This window comes from Schistocerca cancellata, chromosome 5 (genome assembly GCF_023864275.1).
Source record: "Schistocerca cancellata isolate TAMUIC-IGC-003103 chromosome 5, iqSchCanc2.1, whole genome shotgun sequence".
Lineage (NCBI taxonomy): Eukaryota > Metazoa > Arthropoda > Insecta > Orthoptera > Acrididae > Schistocerca > Schistocerca cancellata.
In genome coordinates this window covers 457,394,910-457,410,696 of record NC_064630.1, presented here as the reverse complement: position 1 = coordinate 457,410,696, position 15,787 = coordinate 457,394,910, and the positions used below count along the sequence as shown (strand labels likewise).

General features: G+C 41.9%; 1 protein-coding gene across 4 annotated transcripts in view; it reads right to left on the bottom strand.

The window, feature by feature from the left end:
• Positions 1-15,787, bottom strand: part of LOC126188244 (neural cell adhesion molecule 2) — a 612,074-nt gene that overhangs the window by 145,672 nt on the left and 450,615 nt on the right. The window lies entirely within an intron of this gene.

The following is a 15,787-nucleotide window of genomic DNA, read 5'->3' as shown; positions in this document are numbered from 1 at the left end:
ACGCAATCAATACCTTCACTGCGTGATTATAATCGTGATGACATTGCTGACAGTGCCACTAAAGCAGAGTTACTTAACACAGTTTTCCGAAATTCCTTTACAAAAGAAGACATTGTAAATATTCCAAAATTAGAATCAATAACAACTGCCAACATGAGTAACTTAGAAGTAGATATCCCCAATGTGGCGAAACAGCTTAAAGCATGTCAGGTTCCTTTCAAAGTATGCTGATACAATAGCTTAATAATTATCAATCATATACAACCACTCGCTGGTTGAAAGATCCCCAAAGACTGGAAAGTTACACAAGTCATACCGACACCAAAAAAAGGACACAGGAGTAATCAGCTGAATTACAGACCCTTGGTACTAATGCACAATTGCAATAGGATTTTGGAACATACACTGTGTTCGAACGTTATAAATCAACTCGAAGAAAACGATAATTGACAAAAAGCTAAGGCGGATTCAGAAAATATCGTTCTTGTGAAACACAACGAGCTATCTATTCTCACGAAGTAAGGAGTTCTATGGGCAGAGGACGTCAAACTGATTCCATATTTATAGATTTCCAGAAGAATTTTGACACCTTCTGCCCACCTATTGGCTATCGCCTCTGTTGTGTGACTGGATTCGTGGTTTCCTGTCAGAAAGGTCACAGTTCGTAGTAACTGACGTGAAGTCATGGAGTAAACCAGAACTAATATCTGACGTTCTCCAAGGAAGAGTTATAACCCCTCTGTTGGCACTGATCTACACAGACGATTTAGGAAATATTCTAAGCAGTCCTTTTAGATTGTTTGCAGATGAAGTTGTCATTTACTGTCATGTTAAGTCGTCAGATGATCAAAACGAATTGCAAAACAAGACTGTATGGTGCAAAAAGTAACACTTGACCGTAAATTTTGAAAAGTGTGAAGTCATCCACATGACCACTGAAAGAATCCGCTAAATTTCTTCTGTAGGATAAATCACACAAATATAAAGGCTGTAAACTCAACTAAATACTTAGGGATTACAGTTACGGATAACATAAACTGGAACGTTCACATACTGAAGGTTGTGGGGAAAGCAAACTAATGACTGTACTGTGACTTACCGGCAGAACACTTAGAAAATATAACAGGTCTACTAAAGAGACTGCTTACATACGATAACATTGTCGGGAAAGCAACCCAGACTGTGATTTACTGGCAGAACGCTTAGAAAATGTAAAATGTCTACTAAAGAGACTGCTTACGTACGCTTGTCTGCAGTCTGCTGCAGTATTGGTGTGCGGTATGGGATACTCATCAGATACGACTGACGGAGGACATTGAAAAATTTCAAAGAAGGTCAGATCGTATTTTACTACCGCGAAATAATAGAGAGAGTACCACGGATACGTAAATGAATTGGGGAGGTATTCATAAAAACAAAGGTGTTTTTCGCTGCGGCAGTATCTTCTCATGAAATCTGAATCACGAACTTTCTCCTCAGAATGTGAAAGTATTTTCATGGTGTCCACCTACACAGGGAGAAATGATTGTCGTAATAAAGTAAGAGAAATCAGAGCTCGAACGGGAAGATATAACTGTTCGCTTTTCCCCCGTTCACTTCGAGAATGGAATTACAGAGAAGTAGCTTAATGATGGTTGGATAAATTCTCTGCCGAGCACATAATTGTGACCTAGAAAGTAATCAAGTAGATGTGGATGTAGATGTATTCAAGCCTTGATCTCCCTCCAAATTTTTTAGCCCCCCCCCCCCCCCCCAATTCTGTCTTCCACTGCCAAATTGACGATTTCTAGCTGCTCAGTACATGTCCTATCATCAGACCCCTCCTTTGAATCAAGTGTGCCGTAAATTCCTTTTTCCCGAATTCGGTTCTCTATTCTGTCTACCCATCTGATCATCAGCATTCTTATGTAGCACCACATTTCAATATTTCAAAAGCTTCTGCCCTCTTCTTAGTTGAACTCTTTATCGTCTACGTTTAACTTTTGTGCAAGGGCATACACTGGAAGAATAGTTTGGAAAACACTTTATAATTAGTAATATATGTTAATAGTATTCTCTTTTTCAAAAACCTTCTTGTGGTGTTGCCAGTCTGCCTTTATATCCCCTGTACTTCGGCTATCATGTTATTTTGCTGCCCAAATAGCAAATCTCATATACCACTTTTAGTGCCTAATCCAATTTTTTTCAGCATCACGTAATTTAATTCGATTAAATTCCATTACCCGTGCTTTACTTTTACTTATAAGCTCCTTTCAAGAGACTATCCTTTCCATTCAACTGTTCTAAGTTCTTTGCGGTCTCCAAAAAGAAATACAGTGTCAGCGGGATAACTCAAAGTTTTATTTCTTTCCTGTGAACTTTAATTCCGTCTCCAAATTACACCTTGACTTTCTTTTTTGTTTGCTCAGTGTTCACACAGAATAACGTCGGGGACAGGCCACTAGCCTCAATACGTCTCCAACGTTTGCTTTTATTTCATGTCCTTTGATTCTTAGAATTACAGTCTGGTTTCCGTACAAGTTATCAGTAATCTTAAGCCGTGATGAAACAGTCTCGGGTGATCAGCTCAGAGATGGCGTTGTCTGGTCACAACGCTCCGGTGAGTTTCCTACCCATCGGCTTCAGGCTCGCAGTATTTTACACCTTTTAGCTTCAGAATTACAAACAATGTTGTCCAGACAACTTTATCAGAAAATTCCTCTAAATCCATTAACGTAGTTTTGCCTTTCATTAACGTATACCCTAAGATAAGTCTTAGAGTCAATATTGCCTCGCGTGCTCCTACATTCCTACGGAACCCAAAATGTTATTTCCCAAGGTCAGCTTCTCCCAGTTTTTCCATTCTCTTGTAAACAATTCGTGGCAGTATTTTGCAACTATGACGTATTAACTTGACAGTTCTGTAACTTTCACGCCTGTCAGATCATGCTTTCTTCGGAACTGAAATTATTACATTATTTTTTATGTCCGAGGGTATTATTCCTATCTCGTGTAAGTCGTACATCAGGTGGAAAGTTTAGTCTGGTTCCCGAAGGATCTCAGTAATTCTCAGTTAATGTCGCTTACTCCAGGGGCATTGTTCTGCTCTTTCAACTTTGTGTCAAATTCTTCTCGCAGTATCGTATTTCCCAACTTGTCTTCACCTACTTCCTCTTCACGCTCTGTAGCGTTGCTTTAATTGTTAACTTCCATTGTGGAGCCCCTCTATAAATTCTTTCCACCTTTCGGGTTTTCATTGTCTGCTTACTTACAATAGGCACATAGATGGTAGATGGACCAAGTAAAGAGTTTTTCACAGAATTCCAATGAATAATTAAAAATCAATAGAACGTAATGGAATATGCGTTAACGGCATCAGAAAAATTGCAACAGCAGCATGGATATGCATCGCTGAAACTGTGTGCTATTGAAATCGGAGGTACTGACTGTCACCTTCGTTGACTGATGGTGCATTATAAGTCTGTGGCTACGTTAGCAACATTCGATGACTGAAATTTCTATTTATAGAGTTACATACTTTAAGCAGATTTTTTTTTTTTGTTAGTGTAAGGGGTATTCATGATTACATTTTTAAGTGTTTAGTGAATGGTGCTTTAGCGTTGCTGCCTGTGATGTAGGAAGAGGATTTGTTACCAGAATGTTGAATGAATCGTCTGAATAACAGCAGGACTAGCTGCATCAAACTGAAAGGCGTTTTCGTATTCATGAAAATTCAATAACGTCGTCTAACAAAGCCTGTATCGCGGAACAATAGTCTATTGGGGCTGTGTGTGCCTACGTTATTCCCTTGTTCCTGGCAGTAGCAAATGTTAGTCACATATTTAAGCGGAATGAGTTCGAGTAAGACTTTAGATCAATCTATACAAAGATATAGGTATAACTAAAGACACTTTACGTGAAATAGTACTGATGAACACATCAAAAGCACCGCATCCTTTCGCTTTTGGGTTAATAACTACTTAGTCTACATAAGTTACTATTTGCCTGCAGTAAACGCAGTCATCGCACGTCCGTTGATAACGTTTTCTGAACAATCTCCGTACTGCGAAATGAGTGAGTCACAGTACCCGCAAAGCCACTTCTATGGTTGGCGATGTAGCTATGGTTTAATCATTACTGTCCATAGTGGCGTTTTACATATTGTAGTTGTGGTAACCCTTTCGAATTAATGGCCGAGAGAGTTACGCTGTGCGATATTGTGACGAGAAAATTTGTAAAACGCCTTTTCAATGTAAACGGACGTAGCGTGTAGCGTGTTGGTGACATTATCATTAACTACAGTTACTTGCATTCTACCTAGAAGAATTTTCAATACGATTCGCCAAAATGTTTGCGTTAAACTTCTTACATTTACTGTAGGTCTTGTTATAAAGATGTGAAATACATACATTGTTTGATAAATGATTCAAATTGGTTACGTTGTTATTCCTTTCAATGAGCTTTACGGAATGAGATCGAAAACTTCCGCGACGGCAGTTATGTGTAAGACATTCTCGGTTTTCTTGCCGGGTCAGTTCGGGACAAAATCTCGAGCTTTCGACGATAGCCTCCCCCGTCATCGTCAGGAGCAACTGACGATGGAGGCTATCGTCGAAAGCTCGAGATTTTATACTGAATTGACGAGGCAAGAAAACCGAGAATGTTTTATATATGCTTTACGGAATGGTTGCAGTCACATGTATACATAAACGAAAATACAACATAAATACTTTTGTATTACGATTTACGAAATTTAGTACGTGCTGTCGTTTCCAGGTCGAGAACACGAAGATTAGTTTTACACTTATTCTCGTGAGAACATATACGAGAGTCTATTATGACAAGGAACATATCATTGAGTCACTGGGCCAAATAATGAGACACATAATTCAACAGCTCGTACACTTGCATGGTGGACGTTTACCTAATTGTACATATGCCTAATAATAGTACTATAATGATAAGTTGAACACAGCCAGAGAATAGCGTGTAGCAGGATTTCAGGATTATTTATTCCAGTGAATGGTAAAGTATAAAAGACAAAGTGTGACTTATAACCACTGGCTTTAAGCATTTAAGGAACCGCTAAGTACTTGTTGGTGGCTTATGGAAATCCGGCCTCGAAATTCGAGCGACGGGCAGTCCGGACGTGGCAACGTTACCTTCCTGGGAAAGGCTCCTGATTGAGAGAGGGGACTCGTCACCAGCTGGCTTTCTATATTACGGAAACACGTTCCTTCCTTAAACCTGTGCCATCTTGAGAAATATAACAGGCGAACCATATTCCTGCAGCTGAGCGACTAAGTGGGATTTCCGACCCTTCCGTAGTTTGCAGAAAACCATGTGGACCGGGCAACCACAGCTGTGCCTGATCATCTTGAGGATTAACAAGCCGGTTCATACGAATTTAATCTTTTTATTATCACATCACAACCGGTTTCATGGCTCTGAAAACCACTTCTTCCTATGACATCTGTATAAAAATGTATTGTTAAAGTGTAATAGACTCTAAAATAGCCACTAACATGAAAAGTTTTGGCTGCTGTGCAACTTCGATGCAAGCACCCCTCTTCTCTTTAAACCAACTGCTTATCAGGTCTTTACACGGTTTATAGTTATCTTCATCTTACCAGAGGATTGACGTGATGTAATGTGGTTAGGCTCCAGCCATTATTTTGGACTTGCATCCCCACGTCCCGCTGATTTAGATTCATTGACTAACTCCCATTTACCGGCTAACTGGTTTGACCTGACAACGAATGTTCGGTTCCATGTTCCTGGCTACACAATTCTAATGACTTATTTACGTGAGCACAATTTTCTTTGCTTCACATGTTTTTCAAAAGTCCTTTACAACTTGTAATCTGGTAACGAAAAAAAAAATTAAATACAGCTGGTGACGCATTTTAACCTCAAAAATGATCTTTCTTAAGTGCTGCAGATAAAGATTTAGTTTTGCCTCATGTATGCTGCATTATGAGAACTCTAAGACTTCATTTTGTATAACAGGGAGTGACGTTAGTGGGACAACACAGAACACTTATACCAACTCGGAGATTCAATTGAGCGATAAGATTTTAAAATTAACTGAAGGTATGAGGGCATTCTGAAAAGTAATTCCTCCGAATTCTTTCAGTAAAAAGTTTTAAAGCTTTTTAAATAAAACTAACGCTATTAGCATTTTACATATTTATTCTTCGTGTCTACATATAAGTATTTGCACTAGAGAGAACCGAATTGTAGCCTGTAAAATGACGGTGTTTAACTTAACAATGTCGTTGCGTGAGAAACAGCTTGTTGTAAGCGAGTTTCGGGTTCGAAGAGTTCTTCCTCATATGGAGCCGCTTTTCCTTCTGCATTACAATGCTTGACGGCACACGAGCGTTGCGACTTCGGCCTTGGGTTCACTGCCATCGACCATCTCCTAAACAATCCCGACTTGGCATTATCTGATTTTCATCTATTGCCAAAACTTAAAGAACACCTGCGGGGACTCCGGTTTGACAGTGATGACGTGATGCAAGCAGAGGTAAAGTTGTAGCTCCGTCAGCAAGTCTTCAAGTACCTTTCGGTAGTCGCCGTGCCATCAAGGATTATTGCACCGATTATTCCTTGAATGGACGTTGCACACCACATAGTGAAACAGGACTTTTTCTCAGCAGCAGGTGTGCATACCAGTATTTTTCGAATTTTGGATACGTCAGTATTATGTCAGCTGCTTTCCTGAAAACTTTCATACAATTTTATACACAATTTGCTATATTTAAAGTTAAAATTTGTGAAAAGGAATTACTTTATTTTCGATGTTACAATAGATAAGTACTAGCTCTGAATGTACAGTTAAAATTTTTTTCAGAAACATTTGAAATTACGAATAATTTGGTCACTTAAGATTTCTGTTATTAATTAGGCAGTCTAGAACTGTTTACTTTGTTTATTTCTTGATTCATTTATGAAATAATAATCAAAATTAATAGAAACTCATTTGTCAAGAAAAATTTTAAACCCTTTCGAATATTATCATTTCTGCGGAGGAAGGACTAGTAAGGATGCCTCTAATGTGATCGTTCGTATTTTTGTATTTTGGGCGTAATTTTGTACACTCCTGGAAATTGAAATAAGAACACCGTGAATTCATTGTCCCAGGAAGGGGAAACTTTATTGACACATTCCTGGGGTCAGATACATCACATGATCACACTGACAGAACCACAGGCACATAGACACAGGCAACAGAGCATGCACAATGTCGGCAGTAGTACAGTGTATATCCACCTTTCGCAGCAATGCAGGCTGCTATTCTCCCATGGAGACGATCGTAGAGATGCTGGATGTAGTCCTGTGGAACGGCTTGCCATGCCATTTCCACCTGGCGCCTCAGTTGGACCAGCGTTCGTGCTGGACGTGCAGACCGCGTGAGACGACGCTTCATCCAGTCCCAAACATGCTCAATGGGGGACAGATCCGGAGATCTTGCTGGCCAGGGTAGTTGACTTACACCTTCTAGAGCACGTTGGGTGGCACGGGATACATGCGGACGTGCATTGTCCTGTTGGAACAGCAAGTTCCCTTGCCGGTCTAGGAATGGTAGAACGATGGGTTCGATGACGGTTTGGATGTACCTTGCACTATTCAGTGTCCCCTCGACGATCACCAGTGGTGTACGGCCAGTGTAGGAGATCGCTCCCCACACCATGATGCCGGGTGTTGGCCCTGTGTGCCTCGGTCGTATGCAGTCCTGATTGTGGCACTCACCTGCACGGCGCCAAACACGCATACGGCCATCATTGGCACCAAGGCAGAAGCGACTCTCATCGCTGAAGACGACACGTCTCCATTCGTCCCTCCATTCACGCCTGTCGCGACACCACTGGAGGCGGGCTGCACGATGTTGGGGCGTGAGCGGAAGACGGCCTAACGGTGTGCGGGACCGTAGCCCAGCTTCATGGAGACGGTTGCGAATGGTCCTCGCCGATACCCCAGGAGCAACAGTGTCCCTAATTTGCTGGGAAGTGGCGGTGCGGTCCCCTACGGCACTGCGTAGGATCCTACGGTCTTGGCGTGCATCCGTGCGTCGCTGCGGTCCGGTCCCAGGTCGACGGGCACGTGCACCTTCCGCCGACCACTGGCGACAACATCGATGTACTGTGGAGACCTCACGCCCCACGTGTTGAGCAATTCGGCAGTACGTCCACCCGGCCTCCCGCATGCCCACTATACGCCCTAGCTCAAAGTCCGTCAACTGCACATACGGTTCACGTCCACGCTGTCGCGGCATGCTACCAGTGTTAAAGACTGCGATGGAGCTCCGTATGCCACGGGAAACTGGCTGACACTGACGGCGGCGGTGCACAAATGCTGCGCAGCTAGCGCCATTCGACGGCCAACACCGCGGTTCCTGGTGTGATGATGATGATTGGTTTGTGGGGCGCTCAACTGCGTGGTTATCAGCGCCCGTACAATTTCCCAATCTTTGCTCAGTCCAATTTCGCCACTTTCCTGGATGATGATGAAATGATGAGGACAACACAAACACCCAGTCATCTCGAGGCAGGTGAAAATCCCTGACCCCGCCGGGAATCGAACCCGGGACCCCGTGCTCGGGAAGCGAGAACGATACCGCGAGACCACGAGCGGCGGACGGTTCCTGGTGTGTCCGCTGTGCCGTGCGTGTGATCATTGCTTGTACAGCCCTCTCGCAGTGTCCGGAGCAAGTATGGTGGGTCTAACACACCGGTGTCAATGTGTTCTTTTTTCCATTTCCAGGAGTGTATTTTGGGCGAACAATGTAATTTCAGCTATGTTAATGTGAAAATTCAAAAGACTGTGATATACTAAAAGAGACAAAATATTTTAACGTAACAAACAGTTTCTGCAACAATAATCTTCAAATTTATTTAGATCAGTTCAATCATATGGACCTAAAATTTCAGGATTTCAGCTTCAAGAATCTGACCACTAGTCAAATAGAACTGGAGCCAGCTCTACACGAAAAGTTAAGTAAACTGGAAAGTTCGCTCTTCTCCAATTAATCTTAAAGACTTTGTTTATTATGGACAATAACTGGGATTAAGAAGGAGGGATGAGATAACAACAGTCTCCCGTTGAGGGTGAAGGGACTTCTCGATCGCGAAATGCGGGCTCTCAGTCCCCCAAATGCGCCAGTTTTGCTTATTGACGAAGACCTCCAAATGAAAGTGGGCTTCGTCGCTAAACCGAACCATACTAACCAGACTAATTCCCATCATGCCCCTCGACCAACCGTGCAATTTGAACGTCCTAACGCAAACCGTTCAGAAGTCATGACGATTTTATTTACTATAGTTCAATAATTGTCACTCGGTAATACAAAACGGTCGACAGAGCAGACCCCATTGCTGTGGCTTCCTTTGAAGGAAGAAAAACCCACGGGTAAAATATTTTTGGTCCGAAACACCACGTTGACGGTTCAAAATCCCATGCCATAGTGTAAGCGAACCCTCTGAAGCTTCCTGAAGGCTTCTCGAAGGAATAAGCTGTCATCATCTGGGGATAAACCGTCAGGACGCTTGTTAGACACATTTTCGTGTCCATAAACAATAAGTGGCATCAAGTGAAATATTTTAGAGACTTCTGTGAGACTTCAGTCAAAACCTGGCCTCCGGTAGTGACGAAAAAATAGCAGAAAATCTGCCCAGGCGGAATCGTCTACGGGCTGGCACTGGTATAGCGGCTGCTAGTGATATGATGCGACTACACAGTCAGCAAGTTGGAAATGGGGAAGACATGGACGAAAGCATCAGTGAACAAGAGAGTGGAAATACTTGTTTTTGGTAGCGTGGTGAGGTTCGGTGATCGCTTTCGGTGGGCGACTTCCCGGTCGAGAGACTTCGTTCTTTTACTTCATATCAAGACTTGGTCTGCACTTGCTCTTGCTGCTGATCCAGTCCTGTAATGACTTTGGTGTCCTCCATGTTGTTCTGGTTCTCATTCCAGTCTTTGCTGGTTTTCATTGCAGTCCGATGTTTCTTCTCACGAGCATTCGACTTTGTTTTTATTTTCTTTTGCCAGCCTTCTGTCTCTTACCTAATGCTACTGTAGCAGTCCAATAAAGATACGAGTTTAGATTCTGCTTCCAAACAGTCATTCACATGACAGCCCGTCCTCCGTTTCTTGGCTGCCACGTCTTTATTCCGGCCACATGTAAAAATCCCCCCCCCCCTCCACCGGTTTGAGGAGCGACCCCCACATAACGGAACTACATGAAAGGCGAAAGCGCTGGCCGTATAGTCATCAGCAGCAGACTGAGGCGTTAATCCTCTCGGCCTTCAAAGATGAACCAAGCCATTCAGTCTCCGACAGCTGTCAATCATCCATCGCGCACTGCTTGCTCTCTGCACCCTGAGAGACCATCTATTAATGGTGTTTCGTGCTTACCTTTTTTTTATGAACTGTTTGATATTACTTTCTGTGTCCACCACTCAGTCATTCCAATGTGCTTCACACAATCAGTTAAGTCCGCAGCTCGTGGTCGTGCGGTAGCGGTTTCGCTTCCCGCGCCCGGGTTCCCGGGTTCGATTCCCGGGGGTCAGGGATTTTCTCTGCCTCGTGATGACTTGGTGTTGTGTGATGTCCTTAGGTTAGTTAGGTTTAAGTAGTTCTAAGTTCTAGGGGCTGATGACCATAGATGTTAAGTCCCATAGTGCTCAGAACCATTTGAACATTCAGTAAAGATGTGACATATGGTCTGATTAATTATGACTAAAATGGCCCCCACCAAACATGAAATCAAATTTTCCTTGTAACCCCGCTAAATTTCCCATTCATCATGTTTTAGGATCCATCACCGGCGGACGGAGTTATGATGCAGGTAGCATTTTCTAGTGCATCTTAATTTATTGTTTTGATAACCTTTCTGAACACAATTTTCTGGTTCATTGTTTCACTACATTCTGCATCATGGTTATGCATAGCAGTATTGTATGTCAGTTTTCCTAAAAATATTACATTTTTATACTGGTTTTTGCTCCTGAACAGAAGGTTTGTTGTCTATAAACTCTCTAAGCGAGTACGTGTACAGTATGTTTATTGTGAGGAGATACTCCAGGCTGTGTAATGAGATGCATTCAGGAGGTGTATTTTTATTACCCATTTTAAACAGTGAATACCTTGAATACTTTTCCTGTATCCTCTCTTCTCAAAAGTACTGTGCCTTATACATGGTGGTCCATTGATAGTGACAGGGCCAAATAACTCACGAAATAAGCGTCAAACAAAAAAACTACAAAGAACGAAACTTGTCTAGCTTGAAGGGGGAAACCAGATGGCGCTATGGTTGGCCCACTAGATGGCGCTGCCATAGGTCAAACGGATATCAACTACGTTTTTTTAAAAATAGGAACCCCCATTTTTATTACCTATTCGTGTAGGACGTAATGAAATATGAATGTTTTAGTTGGACCATTTTTTTCGCTTTGTGATAGATGGCGCTGTAATAGTCAGAAACATATGGCTCACAAATTTAAACGAACAGTTGATAACAGGTAGGTTTTTTTAAATTAAAATACAGAACGTAGGTACGTTTTCTCATTTTATTTCGGTTGTTCCAATGTGATACATGTACCTTTGTTAACTTAAGTAATATTTGTAATGTCGCCTCACAAACATTAATATACGCTCAATAGAAATGCCTGATGGCCTAAAGTTATCGAACAATTGTAAAGTAAAAGAAGTGAACCATCGCATAGCAGCGACAGAGTCTATTATTCGTTATCTTTGCCGTTCTTGCCCGGTGCCTGTAAATCTCTATGTACATGTATCGATTAATGGTATAAAAAAGAATTCTGTTGTTTCAAGACAAATGAGGCTTTTGGCGCCTCACCTTTTATTGTTGGTATTCTATGAAAGGCGGACGCGGACTTGCTGCGTTCCACAACTGTATTTTATATTTTATGTGAAAACATTGAGTGAATATGCTAAATGTTATTTTTTTTAAAATCATAAAACATGTAGTCTCTTGTAACTGATTATGAACAGACAGCATCAAGAGGACATTTTGACTGTTATGTATAAAGTATGTAACCACAATGGTCATCTATTGTAATTTAATATGAAAAGGTACGTAGCATTAAAAAAAAAAGGTGTGTTACAGATAAGTGTGCTTATTTTAGTAAATTAACCTTGATGATTTCCATCTCCTTATTTACCTGAAGGATAATTATTTTGTGTTACTTCATCAGCAGAAATTACGATCACGCTGATGGTCCGAACGCAGCATGAGGCAGAAGGAACATTATCGTTTTCCTATTATTTCTGAACAAATTTTTTTGTGTAGTGTTGCATTTCTTTTAAATTCTATAAATCTTCTGGTCCCTTACTGTTGATCCGGGTATGACTACATCGCGACTATAAAAATGCACAGAGATGATAATGTTTCTTCCGAACGATTTCAAATATATATATCAATATGCTGCTCTTATTCAGGTATTTAATGCTCAACGTATGTTATTATAATAGTGTAATCAATCCCTGATTCTGTTGCCAAGTGACCCACCAAAATATTCACTTTTTCGACATTTTTCAAAACAAAAAAATTAAAATAACAATTCTTTTTCTTTTCGTCCCCCAGGAGCAACGCTACACTTATAATTTCTGAGATCGCATGCTGTTACAGTGTGATTACCTGTAAATACCACATTAATGCAATAAATGCTCAAAATGATGTTCGTGAACCTCAATGCATTTGGCAATACGTGTAACGACATTCCTCTCAACAGCGAGTAGTTCACCTTCCGTAATGTTCGCACATGCATTGAAATGCGCTGACGCATGTTGTCAGGCGTTGTCGTTGGATCACGATAGCAAATATCGTTCAAATTTCCCCACAGAAAGAAATCCGGGGACGTCAGATCCGGTGAATGTACGGGCCATGGTATGGTGCTTCGACGACCAATCCACCTGTGATGAAATATGCTATTCAATACCGCTTCAACAGCACGCGAGCTACGTGCCGGACATCCATCATGTTGGAAGTACATGGCCATTCTGTTATGCAGTGAAACATCTTGTAGTAACATCGGTAGAACATTACGTAGGAAATCAGCAAACATTGCACCATTTAGATTGCCGTCGATAAAATGGGGGCCAATTATCCTTCCTCCTATAATCCGCACCATACATTAACCCGCCATGGTCGCTGATGTTCCACTTGTCGCAGCCACCGTGGATTTTCCGTTGCCCAATAGTGCATATTATGCCGGTTTACGTTACCGCTGTTGGTGAATGACGCTTTGTCGCTAAATCGAACGCGTGCAAAAAAATCTATCATCGTCCAGTAATTTCTCTTTTGCCCAGTGGCAGAACTGTACACGACGTTCATACTCGTCGCCATGCAATTGCTGGTGCATATAAATATGGTACGGGTGCAATCGATGTTGATATAGCATTCTCAACACCGACGTTTTTGAGACTGCAGATTATCGCGCAGTTTGTCTGCTACTGATGTGCGGATTAGCCGCGACAGCAGCTAAAACACCTACTCGGGCATCATCATTTGTTGCAGGTCTTGGTTGACGTTTCACATGTGGCCGAACACTTCTTGTTTCCTTAAATAACGTAACTATCCGGCGAACGATCCGGACACTTGGATGATGTCGTCCAGGAAGCCGAGCAGCATACATAGCACACGCCCGTTGGGCATTTTGATCACAATAGCCATACATCAACACGATACCGACCTTTTCCGCAATTGGTAAACGGTCCATTTTAACACGGGTATGTATCACGAAGCAAATATCGTCCGCACTGGCAGAATGTTACCTGATACCACGTACTTTTACGTTTGTGACTATTACAGCGCCATCTATCACAAATCGAAAAAAGTGATCCAACTAAAACATTCATATTTCTTTACTTACTACATGAATATGATGTAAAAAAATGGGGATTTCTATTTTTATAAAAATTAGATTGAAATCGTTCCAGTAGTTCAGGATGAATTTTTACTCTTGGATTTGTTCACATGCGCACATTTCAAATATATTTCACATATATTTAACATATTTCAAACGTACTTAACACGTATTTTGCCTGTATGTCATGCGTATTTCGCCTTGCAGATTCATTTTCATACTCCTTAATGTTCATGACGTCGCACCTCCTAAAGTATGTGCTATACAATGATATAATTTTGCTAGTACATCCAGTGGGAAATGTGATTACTATCTATGAAATGTATAGTGAATAGAATTAGTAGTAGAGAAATAATGAATTAAAACGTCATGCGTGACGCGGCAGTTCCACACTCGTCGCTTTGTTTATGACGTCATACCCTGAAGAGTAACTGCTACACCTGTCTAATATAGTGTAGGTCCCCGGCGAGCACTAAGAAGTGACTCAGCACGGCGTGGCGTGGACTCGAATAACGTCTGTGATAGTGCTGGAGGGAACTGACACCATGAATCCTGTAGGGCTGTCCGTAAATCTGTAAGAGTACGAGGAGTGGAGATCTCTTCTGAACAGCACGCTGCAAGGCATCCCAGATATGGTCAAGGATGTTCAGGCCTGGGGTGTTTGGTGGCCAGCTGAAGTGTTTAAACTCAGAAGACTGTTTCTGGAGCCACTCTGTAGCTTTTCTGGATGTGTGGAGTGTCGCACTGTCTTGCTGTAATTTCTCAAGTCCGTCGTGCATTAATAGTTAACTTCCTTACTTATCGATTGCATGTGGCCCAAGTTTTTCATTTTAAATCTTACAAGTGTTTTCATAGCTATTAAAAATTCAGAGCCACAAATTTTCAGGGCTATCACAATAGACACAAATGGATGAAGGTGACCACACAGGATGCTTACATTCGTGTCACGACCCACACCATTACGAAACCTCCACCAGCTTGAACAGTCCACGGCTGACACTCAGGGTCCATTGATTTATCAGATTGTCTCTATACCCGTACACTTCCATCCACTCGATATAATTTGAAACGGGACTCGTCCGACAAGTCAACATGTTCCCAGTTATCACTAGTCCATTGTCGCTGCTGACAAGTCCAGGCAAGGTGTAAAGCCTTCTGTCGTGCAGTCATCAAGAGTACACGAGTGGGCCTTCGGCTCCGAGAGCCCATACCAATCTTTCGTTGAATGATTCGCTGGCTGACACTTATTGATGGCCCAGAATTGAAATATCCAGCAATTTGAAGAACGGTTGCACTTCTGTGACGTTGAACGATTCTCTTCAGTTGTCGTTGGTCCCGTTCTGGCAGGATCTTTTTCCGGCCGCAGCGTTGTCGGAGATTCGATGTTTTAACGGATTCCTGATATTCACGGTACACTTGTGAAATGGTCGTACAGGAAAATCCCCACTTCATCACTACGTCGGAGATGCTGTGTCCCACCGCTCGTGCGCCGACTATAACCCCACGTTTAAACTCACTTCAGTCTTGATAACCTGCCATTGTAGCAGCAGTTAACGATCTACCAACAGTTGTCTTACATAGGCGTTAGCGACCGCAGGGCCATGTTCTGCCAGTTTACATCTGTCTGTATTTGAATACGCATGCCTATACCAATTTCTTTGGCGCTTTAGTGTATCGCCTCAACTATGTGCCATGCAGTGATATGTTTTTATAGGTTTATTCAGCGAGATATACAAATACCGACATGAGAAATGTATTTGCGAATAGTTTTAGTAGCAAAGAAATTATAAATTAAAAGTTAACAGATGAGGGATACTTTGTTACACATTCAGTGTTTATGACTTCTTATCTGCTGAACGAGTCTCCTACAATGATACAATTTTTTTTGTACACACGATGGTACACGTGAATACTGTCTG